This window comes from Pan troglodytes, chromosome 14 (assembly GCF_028858775.2).
Source record: "Pan troglodytes isolate AG18354 chromosome 14, NHGRI_mPanTro3-v2.0_pri, whole genome shotgun sequence".
Lineage (NCBI taxonomy): Eukaryota > Metazoa > Chordata > Mammalia > Primates > Hominidae > Pan > Pan troglodytes.
The window spans coordinates 105,500,396-105,512,820 of NC_072412.2; the positions used below are offsets into that span (position 1 = coordinate 105,500,396).

Sequence of the window (12,425 nt, forward strand, 5' to 3'; positions counted from 1 at the left end):
ACCTACACAGCAGCAACGCTGCTACTCTTAGACAAACACCGCGGGGAAGGCTGTTCTGTTTATTTAAATTTGTAAATAGAAAACAGTTGTTTTTTACTTTCATTTTTCACCTCCTCCTACGCCCTTTTGGATTATTTCCTCTGCGGCCCCTAGCATGAGCCCCAACCAGGCCTCTCCTTTTCCCCACTTCTCTCAATTCCCACAGGAAGCCCGAGAGGTGAGGAGCTGAGGTTAGACACCAGGAGAGGCACCATCACACAAAAGCACGGCCGCAGAGTCCCACCGCCACCAGGCGACCCCCACCCAGAGAGGGACAGACATGCGGGGAGCCAGCACCGGGCAAGATGGCTCTGGGGATCCTCATTCTGTGAAGACACCAACTCATTTCTCAAACACGGGATCCAGGAGACAGATAGCTCCTAAATGGAGATGGCACATGCTCCGTGGGGTCCCTCATAGAGGAGTGCCACCCTCCACACTGGCCACCCTGGGCTGCCCCAGAGTGGCCAGAAAGGAAGGTGGGAGCTAGCCCCATCCTCACTCAGAGGCCGGAAGGAGGAAGATGGCATCTCGCCAACTTCAGAGCCGAATGGCCTCTAGCCATACTGCTTCCAGACCCCAGACGGGGCAGCAGCAGCAGTTCCCAGAGGAGCACCCATTGTTGCAGCTAGGACCCACCAAGGATGGGACTCCTGGAGTCAGGTGCACCCCAGGTAACCCAGGACCACGCTGTGCACCCCCAGTCTGCCCCTCTGCTCAGAACACAGAGGGATGGGAGGATGGCTTGGCAGTGGGAAGGCAAAAGAAGGCCTCTCTCACTCTGCCCCTGCCATACACACCCGCTGAGGGTGTTAGAAGCAGTGGAGGCAGAGCTGGCCCTAAGCAAAAGAAGAAAATAAACCTCACCTTGTCCTTCCTATGGGCAGCCCTCACCCCAATCTAACTACCCTTCCCATCCTCCAGCCTAATCCAAAGAAGCCCTTGGCTTGAGGGGATGAAGGGCTTGCGTTCTAGTCTCCACCCCAGCCCCACAGGCAGCCAGCCAGCCAGCCCCACACAGAGGGGCCTCCTCAAGGCCTCACTGGGAGCCTCCTGTCCCCAGCCAAGGAGCCCTACAGACCTGGGGAAAAGCAGGCCCCTCCGCAAGGCCCCTGGGTGGTGCGGAGGCCGGACCGGCTAGGCCTCCCGCTGCTGGCCACTCCCAGGCCACGGGTTCCTAGGTCCCAACCACATTGGACTGCTCGCCACGCCCCTGCCCTCATCCCAAACTGCTTTGTTCAAACAAAACCACCTTGTTTCAGTCTCCCCAAATGTCCAGTTTATTATCTTCCTCATAACCCATGGTCCCTATTAGGGTAGGATCATGAGACTAAGACGTATGAGAGCCACAAATCTGGACCAAAGTCCCATTCCCTGAACAGAGACCCAAACGACGAGGGTCCCAGAAGAGAGTTCAGTCCTGATCAGAAACCCATGGTGCCTTAGTCCTTGAAGAACAAAACTCTAGGAAGAAGATGCTGGCAGGCAAAGGGTATTCCCCTTCTTTCCCCACCCGCGTCTCTGTGGTGCCATGGGTGGGCCCAGGTACCCTGGGAAAGGTGGGAGAGCAGTCAAGGGTGGGTGTGTGATCTCCACTGGGCTCACTGGGCACCCCCGACATGGGGAAGTGAGAGCTGCCCGACTCCTGAGCCAGGCGTGGGTGACAGGAAGAGGACCTTGCAGCTAATCTGATTCATTAGAAACCATACCTGTTTATATTTTGTGTAGCTCATCACAAGCCGCTTAGCCATATCACCCCCCTGTTATTAATTCTTGGGGTCTAAATTATGGGTAACACTATTAAAACATTATCAGAACTAATGAGAAACAATTACTTAGAAAATGAGCCGGGACAAGATTGAGTTGAGAACATCAGTGGTGATCACTGTAGATTAGTTTAATAAATCATCAGGTGCAAGGCAAGACTGACTGTATGTATGCAAAGCCCCGTCACGGGAAAATGAAATTGAGATTTTTTTTTTTTGCATAATTTTTTCATTAATCTCAATAGGACCCGTGTGGTGTAGATTGCTTTATTCCCCTAATACCTTGCCTGAGGGGGGGGGTGCCCAATAATGTCTTCATTGTTTTACTGAGGTCTTAATGACAATCTGTGACAACCTCATTTTAATGTATAGAGGATTATATCAATACAGTCATGTTTTATTGAAATGGTGAAGGGAACTCCAGTCAGAGTCAGGCAGTGTCTGTGAGCACAAGTTAGGAAGTTTCTCGGCATCCGGGAGCGTTCCCGTCTGATGTCCCAGTGTTAGTCCTCCGGGCCGCCCTCCCCTCCTCTCCTCCAGGGACGGCTGGGAAAACAGTCCTGCGGGATGAAGACTTCACCGCCTCCGATTTGAATTTGAAAGTAACTCCTTCCCTGGCATATTTCGCTGGGCAGATAGAACATGTCGTTTTCCCCCGTCTCTAAAATAGACGTATTATTATCATTCACACTTTTGCACCCGGTCGTTTTGCGGGAGTTCGGGAAACTGACTTTCTTCATTGGGGACATTGTAATTTTCTAATGATGCCACGAGGAGAAAAAAAATACGGTTTGTTTTGTTTTAATTGGAAGGACCTTCTGCTTTTATGATTTCGGTTTACCTTGGAAAACTGAATCTTCTGTGTTTTCTTTCTTTCCTCTAGTACTAGAAAAGCAATGAATTAATTGCACAAAACAGGTTCTGAGACGGCCCGCAGGCCCCGAGCTCGTGGACGCGGCCGAGGGTCGGGTGTGACCCGCGGAGCCGCTGCCAGGCTTCCCAGCTCGTCTTCGCGGGGAGGGGGGAGGCAGGACCAGACCCCAGCATTTCAGCGTGAAAGTCTTCGCCTTTCTTTCCGCGCTGTCTTTCCCGCGGGCGGAGCGGCGTACCTGAGCGCGGCCCCCACGGAGGATCAGTGACTTTCCCAGACCCCGCGGGCGAGCCCGCGCTTGGGACCCGGCAGCTCTGCGCGGGCTGGTTTTGGAGGGGGTGGTGTTCGTTTGTTTAAATTCCAGTTGTTATTTGGCAGCATATCGCCTTCCGAGTCAGTAAGAATTGCCCACGACGTAAAGAGCGACTTGCGGGAAGGGGCCGAAGCCGTCGTTAGCGCCCGGGCGGCGGCGGCCACTCGAACCCCGTTTCCGCCAAGCGCGCTGCAACGTGCGGGGCGAGTTCGTTTTGTTTTGCCAAAATCATTTGGGACTTCTTTGTCATTCATGCCCTTCCTTTTAAATGATTTTTATTTTTTTCCACTGTAAGTGACCGGCTGGGTTTGACTTTTGCTTCTTCCGACGGAAGGGCACCGCGAGCCGGGGTGGGCGGCTCCGCGGGCAGGAGGAGCGCGGGGTACACGCGGTGGCCGCAGACGCCGAGCCCTGCGGAGCCCCGAGGCCGCGTCGCCTGCGCCACCGGTGCGCGCGGAGCCGGGGCCGAGGCCGGGCCGGGAGGAGTGTGGCGGCCCAGGAGGCCTGGACTGTGGGCCCCGCTCGCCCGCCCGCCGCGCGCCGCCCGGAGCCCGCGCGCCTGTCGCGCAGCCCGGCTGTAATGGTGGCAGATCAAAGGCGGCCCCGTGTCCCCGCGGAGCCCGGGACAATCCCGCGCCTTTGTGCGCTGTTGCTAGGAGCCCGAGAAACTAAGAGAAAGTGTCAGGAGCATGTTAATCAGACTCGTTACACTGTAACAATAACGTCTCTCTCGGGTCTCCCAGGCCCCAGTACCCCCGCGCACCCTGCGCGCAGGCCGGACACCTGCGCAGGGCCCTTGCGCCCGCCCTGGGGTCCCGCCGGCCCTGGGGTCCCTGCAGCCCCGAATCCGCGCCCGAGCCACGCGGAACGACTAGCCCCGAGGGGCCCGGCAGGCTCCCGGTGCAGCTCCCTGGCCGTGGTCTCCTTGACCGAAGCCCCGGCCTCACCCCGCCTGGCCGCGAGCCCGAGGGACGCAGGAACGATCCCGGTCCCCTGCTTTTCAGTCCTCCAGTCGAATCGCCCACTTTGTTCAATCACAGTATTTGAATCAAGAGGAAAATGAACATTCCCTTTATGGTAGCTTTTTGGTTATGAGTTTTGGCAAAACTGTTAAATCAACTTTGCCGATTTCCCTTGGGAATCCCTGGAGGCCACTCTAAGTGGTAATCCCAAGTTTAAGAAGGAAATGGGGAAATTTTGCTGAGAGTAAAGATGTCGCCGAACTTTTTGAAGGGATTTGCTTCATTCATTCATTTAGTCATTCAACAGACACCTGTTGAACCCGACTGGGTGCCAGAGGGGCCAGTCACAGGACTTATTCCAGATGAACTTTTCTTTTGAAATTAGAATGCCCTTGTGGAAGCCAAAGGAGGAGCAGAGGCCTAAAATAATGTCAAGTGTCAAAGCAAAAAGAAGTGCCATTGGCTACTACAGTGTGTGATGATAACAAGAGAGGTGCGAATTAGGAATTAAAAACGTTTGAAAAACTACAGGCCATATGCTTTGAAACCAGCCACTTTTTCCACCTTTCATCTCCCTCTCCCCTCCGGTTTTGGTGGGCAGGAGCTATGCCAGGCTGCAGTCCTCAACCCGTCAGAGGCCTGCCTGAGGTCTGAGGAGTGAGGCCAGGCCTTCTGTTTGTACACAGCCTTTCAAACATGCAGAGAGACACACTCCATCCTGGCCCCATTCCCCCTTTGCTCATACGCAGGGAACTGGAAACCTGTCCTCAAGATTAGGGCTGAATTTGGCCAAGTTAAGGTGCTTTTCTCCCATACAAGCTCTTGTTCGAGAACAAACCCATTCTGGAAGGTGTAGAAGGGGGCCAGACTTCCAGAGTCAAGCTACCCGCACCTAAGTCACAGGACAAAGCTGGCTGTCACCAGGATGGGTGTAAGACAGCCTCTCAACTCACCTGTGTCTACCATTGACTGAGGAGGAATCCCAAAACTGTGTGAGACTCCTCTGTCGGTGAAACTTTCTCTCTCTCACCGTTGCATGCAACATGTAAACATATAGAAAACTGGGTCGGGTGCAGTGACTTACGCCTGTAATCCCAGCACTTTGGGAGGCTGAGGTGGGCAGATCACTTAAGGTCAGGAGTTCAAGACCAGCCTGGCCAACATGGTGAAACCCCGTCTCTACTAAAAATACAAAAAATTAGCTGGGTGTGGTGGCGCATGCTTGTAATCCCAGCTACCCGAAAGGCTGAGGCAGGAGAATCGCTTGACCCGGGAGGCAGAGGTTGCCCAAGATCCTGCCACTGCACTCCAGCCTGGGCAACAAGGGTGAAATGCCGTCTCAAAAAAAAAAGAAAGAAAGAAAGAAAGAAAACTGGGCAGGTTCCCTGGGGATTGGAGCCCCAGGCCTGGAAGGAACTTTAGAGATTCCTTTCATTACATAAATAAAGGAGTTGATACGCTGAAAACTCCATCTTACAAAAAACAAGAGAGGCCGAACGCTGGCTATGTGAAGATGATAAAATAGCTGGCTAAAGGGGAGAGATTCAGTGACAAGAAACTGGATTTCTTTGGTTTACATAACGCCAAATAGCTGGTTTGGCTGGGTTCTGTTTTGTTTTTAAACACAGAATCAAATTTCCTTCATAATCAGACACACTAATAGAATCAAGAGAAAAATGAACATTCCATTTTAGAGAGCTTTGTGGTGGAGAGTTTCTTCCGAAGACTCCATACTCTAGGCATCTGGCTTAATGTTAAAAAGGGGCAGGGGGATGGTCTTTTGAGTTCTGTGAAAGGAAGAACGTAAAAACCAACATGAACTTCTGGCTTCGATTTTCTGGGAGAACTGTGCTGGCTGATAACCCAAACCCCCAAATGAGGACAAGGGCACATCCATTTTTCCCCATCTAATTTCCAGGGCCTGGAATTCGTGCGGCGGCTCTCGGGAGCTTCTCCCAGGCTGGCAGAAGGGAGCTCCAGCTACTGCCTGCCCCCGCCCCCGTGTACCCACATCAGTGACAGCATGGCTCTCTCAAGAGGCCCTGGCCACTGTCCACACTGATCTTTTCCGAAGCCTTTGCACAAGCTGTAACCCTCCCTCTCTATGACACCCAACAAACGCCAAAGCATTCTTTAAGACACAGCCTGAAAGCCACTCCTGAGAGATCCTCCCAGCTCCCCTAGAGACAACTTGCTGCTCTTCCCTTAGTCCTTCTGTTGCATGGATTGGACTTTCATTATAGTGGTTGTTTAGATGTGTGTGTCCCCAAAAAATAGTGTGGATGCCTTGAATATTGGACATTGTCACACATCTCTGATCCCTCTCCTGCTCTCGCCTCTCATCCCCAGCATGAGCTTGTGGAAAATGTATTCATTAAAATCAGGACCTGAGTCTCCCTCCTCCACTTAGGTTCTGATGCTGGCTTTACCACTAATGGGTTAGGTTACGTGCAGACAGAAGAAGCTGCCATTTATTCTCTCTGAACATCAGTCTCTTCAGCTACCCAAATAAAAACACCTAACTCCAAGAGTTCCTATGAGGATGTGGTAGTCAGAGAGATGCGCCACTTCCAGGATCCCCACTTGCTGGGCTGGGGAGATGCAGTCAGCAGACAGCTCCCCACCCCGCTGCCTTGCCCAAGACCCTTCCAGGGCCCCCCACCATTTTGGCCAGAGGTGGGACACACATGCCAGAGTTTCCAGTGGGGTTAGCCAAGACTTTGTTGGGTCTGCTTGGCCATTCAACTTCTCCTTCACACTAATCCTGAATTCTCCTTCCTTTCCTGGATGTTGTTCCCTGGCATCTTGCACCCTAGACTCTGTCTGAGCATCTGCTTCTAGAGCTCCTAACCTGTGGCGGAGGATTACATGAACTACTGTATTCAAAAGCACCTGGCATATGGTGGTTGCCAGGGTTGGGGGTGGGGCAATGGGGAGTTACTGTTTAATGGGTACTGAGTTTCATTTTTGCAAGATGAAAAAAGTTCTGGAGAAGAGGAGGGCTATGGTGGCACAACGATACGAATGTACTTAATGCCACAGTGCTTAAAATTGTAAATCTTGTTTCTTATATTTTACCATAATTTTTTAAAATAATTTTTTTAAAAGAATGAATGTAAAATAAAGAGAAAAACTAATAAATAAATAAATACAGTATTTTTAAAGCACCTAGCATCATGCTTGGCACATAGTAGGCATTCAGTAAAGATCAAGTGACTTCCACCCAGGGGCCAAACCTGCGCACAGTAGAGTTTGGGAATCCCACTGCGCAGAGCTGGTTGGAATATGCATTTCTACGCAGCGAACCCCATTTTCTCCTTTATTTTTATTTTTATTTTTTTTTTTTTTGAGACAGGGTCTCACTCTTTCACCCATGCTGGAGTGTAGTGGCGAGATATTGGCTCACTGCAACCTCTGCCTCCTGGGTTCAAGCAATTCTCCTGCCTCAGCCTCCTAAGTAGCTGGGATTACAGGGGCACACCACAACACCCTGCTAATTTTTGTATTTTTAGTAGAGATGGGGTTTCACCATGTTGGCCAGGCTGGTCTCGAGCTCCTAACCTCAGGTGATCCACCCGCCTCGGCCTCCCAAAGTGCTGGGATTACACACATGAGCCACCTGGCCTGGCCTTCATATTTACTTTCATTACTAGATGAAGTATATGCTCTCACAGGAAAACGTGTTCAAATTCTGGGACATACCAGAAAGGGCGGCACACTCCCACAGCCACGTGCATTTTGGGGAGCTGCATTGCTCTTTTGTTGTTGTCGTTGTTATTAACAATCTCCTAGCTCCATTGCTGGCCTATGGAAGTTTCTCTCAGTGCTGGAGATGTTCTGACTGTAAACTCTTATCTGATCATTTTGTCCAGTCCCCTGATTTTGCAGACCCTTAAGGGCTGGAGGATTATGCAGTACCAACTCCTGGCTGAAGGGGGCACCATCCACATAGAAAAAATGCAATGCTAGGGGCACCTTCTGGAGTTGTGCAACTATTGGCCCTGCTAGGGGACTTGCTCAAGGTCACACTGCTGGCAAAACCAAGACTACCACTAAACTCTCCAAATTCTCTCCACTAAACCACACAGCTTCCTCCTCCCTCGAGCTCCTCAGATTCGTGCTTCCACATCAGGTTCCCCAGTTCATCAGTTCTGCAGGGTGAGCAAGCTCCAAATGTGTGTTTTGAAACAATGAGAAAAATAACGAAGCCTCCTTTTCAGCAACTGCCTCCCTCAGAGACAGTGCCTGACCCCAGCAAAGATATTCGAATTCATCACAATTCAACAACCAGTCATCAAAAACACAGCCGGGAAGCTCTGCCACCAGGCCAGTGCCACCTCGCAATACACCTTGATGTCCCCCGGCCCCTGTAGGTCCCTGAGCACCTGCCTCCCAGACTCAACGTGCCCCTGCACATTTTGCAGGATTTTCTGCTGGGGGCTGGTCTGAATGGCTGGAAAATGTCTTGGGTTGTCTGAGGGAAGAAGGCCCGGGGCAGGCATGATGTGGATGCCAGCGCCAAGGACAGAGGCTGCAGCGCCATGCTGAGCTGGCTCCCTCGACACCACCTCTTGGCCGCGGGCCTCACTCCCAAGCTCCATCCCCCATGGGCACCGTTCTTTGCATCATCTCTCCTTCCATCTAGTCCTGCTAGATTCTTCCTTCTGCCTTGTAATTTTACCTTCTCTTCCTTCCTCCCCTTACAATTCCAAAAGCAAAAATAACAAATGTAGGAAAGAAAACAACAACACGGGCAAACTATGTTTTTCTAATTCTGTGTGTGTTTTGGAGGTAAATCGAATGTCTTAGGCCATGAGCTGCTTGCAGGACATTCCGCGATCCTTCCTCGACTGTGGGCTTGGCACAGGACATTACGGTGTCCATTTTACCAGAGAGACCCCGAGAGAGACCCCGAGTGCACAGACAGATAATACTGTACTTTGGGAATCAAAGTAGAAATGTCAGTGAGGCTGCTTAATTAGTTAGTAAATTAAATTTTGCTGCCAAAGTTGCTATTTCTTTGTTTTTGGTTTTTTGGATTTTTTTGTTTTGTTTTCTTTGTTTGTTTGTTTGTTTGAGATGGAGTCTTGCTCTGTCACCCAGGCTGGAGTCCAGTGGCGCAATTTCAGCTCACTGCAACCACTACCTCCCGGGTTTAAGTGATTCTCCTGCCTCAGCCTCCACAGTACCTCGGATTACAAGCACACGCCACCATCCCTGGCTAATTTTTGTATTTTTAGTAGAGACGGGGTTTCATCATGTTGGCCAGGCTGGTCTCGAACTCCTGACCTCAAGTGATCCACCCACCTCGGCCTCCCAAAGTCAAAGCTGCTATTCCCAATATCCTGCCTTTGATCATGCTGTCTTAATGCAAAGCCAACATTCAGCTTTTATGTAAGTCATAAGGAAGATGATGATCTGCAAATTGGTGATTGAAACTCATTTGAGAGCCTAGAGTGATGCTTAGAAATGAGAAAGTTTAACTTCACATCAAGTTTACATGTACATACAAACTCATAAAGTATACCTTTTATAACAGTATAAACTCATAAAATGTAATTTCTATCCTATTCTTAACCTTATTCCTTTTGGGGGAGATATTACCAGAAAGGTAACAACAAATGATTAGTATAAAAACAGATATTTTCAAATTATGAGAAACATTCCATTTTAGGTTATAAGAATGTGACCCAAGATGATAATTTTCATAATTTTGCCTCATAAAAGCGTTTTTAAAATATGATCAGTCTTTGTGTCATATAAGGAATTTTAAATTGTCAAATATATGAGAATACTTAAGGTAAATGTTTTCAAAATAAATAGCCAATGAATGGGCTATGAATTTGCATGCACACTGCCTATGAAAATCAGCATATTTTAAACTGGTTTTTTCAGAAGGCGCCACTGGCCTTTTTTCTCTTCCTTCTCAAAGGGCATATGTGTTAGATTAGTGCTCAGAAAAGAGAACATGTTTTCATAGCCTCCAGTGTAGCGTTTATAAAAATTGTGATGATTTTAGGACTGCACCTTCATTTTTTGAATTTTCAAAACTTGTCCCTTTTTACTTTTATTTTCTTTCAACAAAACGAAGACCTAAGAACCCCTTTAAGAAATGTTATCCATTCCCACAGAGTCCCAGTTTGTTGACCTTCAGGCCACAGAGTAAAACCTTCCTTTTAAGTCAAGCATTCCCCATTGGGAAGCACTCCAGCTTTTTCTTTTTATGAGGAACTTTAACTGCTGGACTTAATTTAATTATTGTATTTTGTACATACTCCCAGAAGCCCCAGGGCATGAGCTTTACTTTTTTCAAAACTTTCAAATAAATATCTTTTAGGATCGCACATTTCTGATGGCAGTGTTCCGTCTTTGACTTGTATTTCTAATCCAAATACTGAACTTGGATCTTTCTATTTCCTGTGACCTATCAATGGATAGGTTTCAACCTTAGCATCACTTTGCCACAGACCATCTTCATGAGCAGACACAGGCATGCAATCATTTGAGTTCTTAGTGCAGGAGCCTCGATTTCATAACAAGAAAATAAAAACCATCTCCAAAGTTGAACTACATTTTAAAACCTGGCTAGTTCTGGAGACATGGTCTTCAATAAGGAGGGTTGCTAGGCAGACATTGCCATGAAATCAGGAGCCTGCTGGCCCCATGGCCGCAGTCTGCCACCATCTGTCTTTAAAGTTCCTTTAAGGTGCTCCCCCAGCACTGGCTACTCCTCCCCCATCCCAGCAGAGGCTCATTGCAAACACACTGGCACACACACATGCACGCACACTGACAAACACATACACTTACACACACTCACACACGCACACACACACACACATGCACACAGGGAATTGTCATCCTTAGCAAATAGCAAAAAGTCAGTATCTCTATTTCTTATCTCTCTCTATCTGTAAACATTTCTTTTTGATCCTTTCGATTTCCATGATTTCCACCTGGAAATCAAAAACTTTGACATCTTGACTCTTAAAGGTGAAAAATAAATTTGTTTTGGATAACTGGCTTAAAACTCACTTAGGAATATAAAAATGTGAAGCAAACACAACTTTTCTAAATTCGTAAGATCTGCCCAAAATACTCCGTGAGGTTCGCGTCCCATATGAAGCAAGTTTAATTTGTGGACTTCCATGAAATCTGAATTTAGGAAGAAGATGTTTTTAAGTAGCATTATCTGCAAAATGAATCTGATTTCCTTACTTACTTTTGTTTAAAAATTTAAATTACAGCCTGAGCAGCAAAGCAAGACCCCATCTCTACAAAATAAAATTAAATTTAAGAAAATTAGGCTGGCATGGTGGCACACATCTGTGGTCCCAGCTACTCAGGAGGCTGATGCGGGAGGAGCACTTGAGCCCAGGAGTTCAAGGCTGCAGTGAGCTGTGATCGTGCCACTGCACTCCAGCCTGGATGACAGAGTGAGACCCCTCTCTTAAAAAAAAAACAAAAACAAACAAAAAAACCCCACACCTTTTTAATTATAAAAAGCATAGCATTTTGTTGCCAAAGAAGGACTTAGAGGTCACCTAAGCCAATGGACTGGATCTTGGCTGATATTAGAATTATTTCTTGGGCTTTTAGTAAATACTAATATCTGGGCCCCACCCCAAACTAATTAAATCAGACTCTAGTCTAACCCCTCATTTTGCAGATTAAAAAGAGAAACAGCCAGACAGAACCCCCAGACCTCGAAAGGTGAAATGTGGCCCCTTCCATTTGCAGTCAAAGGGACAACATTGTAACATGATTTGGGAATTCCTGGCTATGCTAAACTTTAAAAAGCAAAGTTCAAACCAGTTTCCATAATTATGTTTGGGTCTCATGAATTGATTTGATAAGGAAGAGTTGATTGATTCCTCACACATGACCTAATTTCTAATTTTATACACATTCACATCCCTGAATGATTGCAGAAGAGGCTGAAATAGCCATCATGTTGAAATGTCTCATGCTATAATTTTCGAAATCAGCCACACGTGTATGGATGGCTGTCCTGTAAATGTCACCTAAAAGAAAAGTGTGGCCTCTAAAATGGCAGCGTCGTGCTTCATAACTAATATTCCATAATTTAATTTTTCTCATATATGCTTAAAGCATATAAGTAAAAAGCAGTATTTTTCCCAGTGTCAGCTCAAAACTCTACAGTTTTTATGAAAATGAAGGCAAAGACATCAAGTAACAGCTCAGCCAAGTGAGTCCCACAGCCCCGCAAGGCAGAGGTGAGCTTAGCTGCCCTCCCTGGGGGTCTCAAGAGAGCAAAAGAGGCCCTGAAAGGGCAGCCTCCCTCTTGTAAGAAGCTCAACTGGGAGCTCAGGGGGCTTTGAGCCATCTTTGCAGAGACAGCTTTTCCCACCCTGCCTCCCCCAGAACAGTACACCTCCCCCACCTTTTCTGCTCCCCCACATCTGCCTCCTTTGCCTCTTTCCCCACAGGGCTGGCCTGCTCACAGGTCTCAG

The 12,425-nt window shown here is 48.3% G+C and overlaps 1 protein-coding gene and 1 long non-coding RNA gene across 3 annotated transcripts in view; one reads left to right on the forward strand and one right to left on the reverse strand.

Annotated features, from left to right (window-relative positions):
• Window positions 1-3,290, forward strand: part of CLYBL (citramalyl-CoA lyase) — a 288,951-nt gene extending 285,661 nt beyond the window's left edge. The window contains exon 9 of the mRNA XM_016925495.4: window positions 206-3,290. The gene's annotated coding sequence lies outside the window, so the exon portion shown is untranslated. The remainder of the gene's footprint in view (window positions 1-205) is intronic.
• Window positions 1-12,425, reverse strand: part of LOC107967968 (uncharacterized) — a 104,023-nt gene that overhangs the window by 39,952 nt on the left and 51,646 nt on the right. The window lies entirely within an intron of this gene.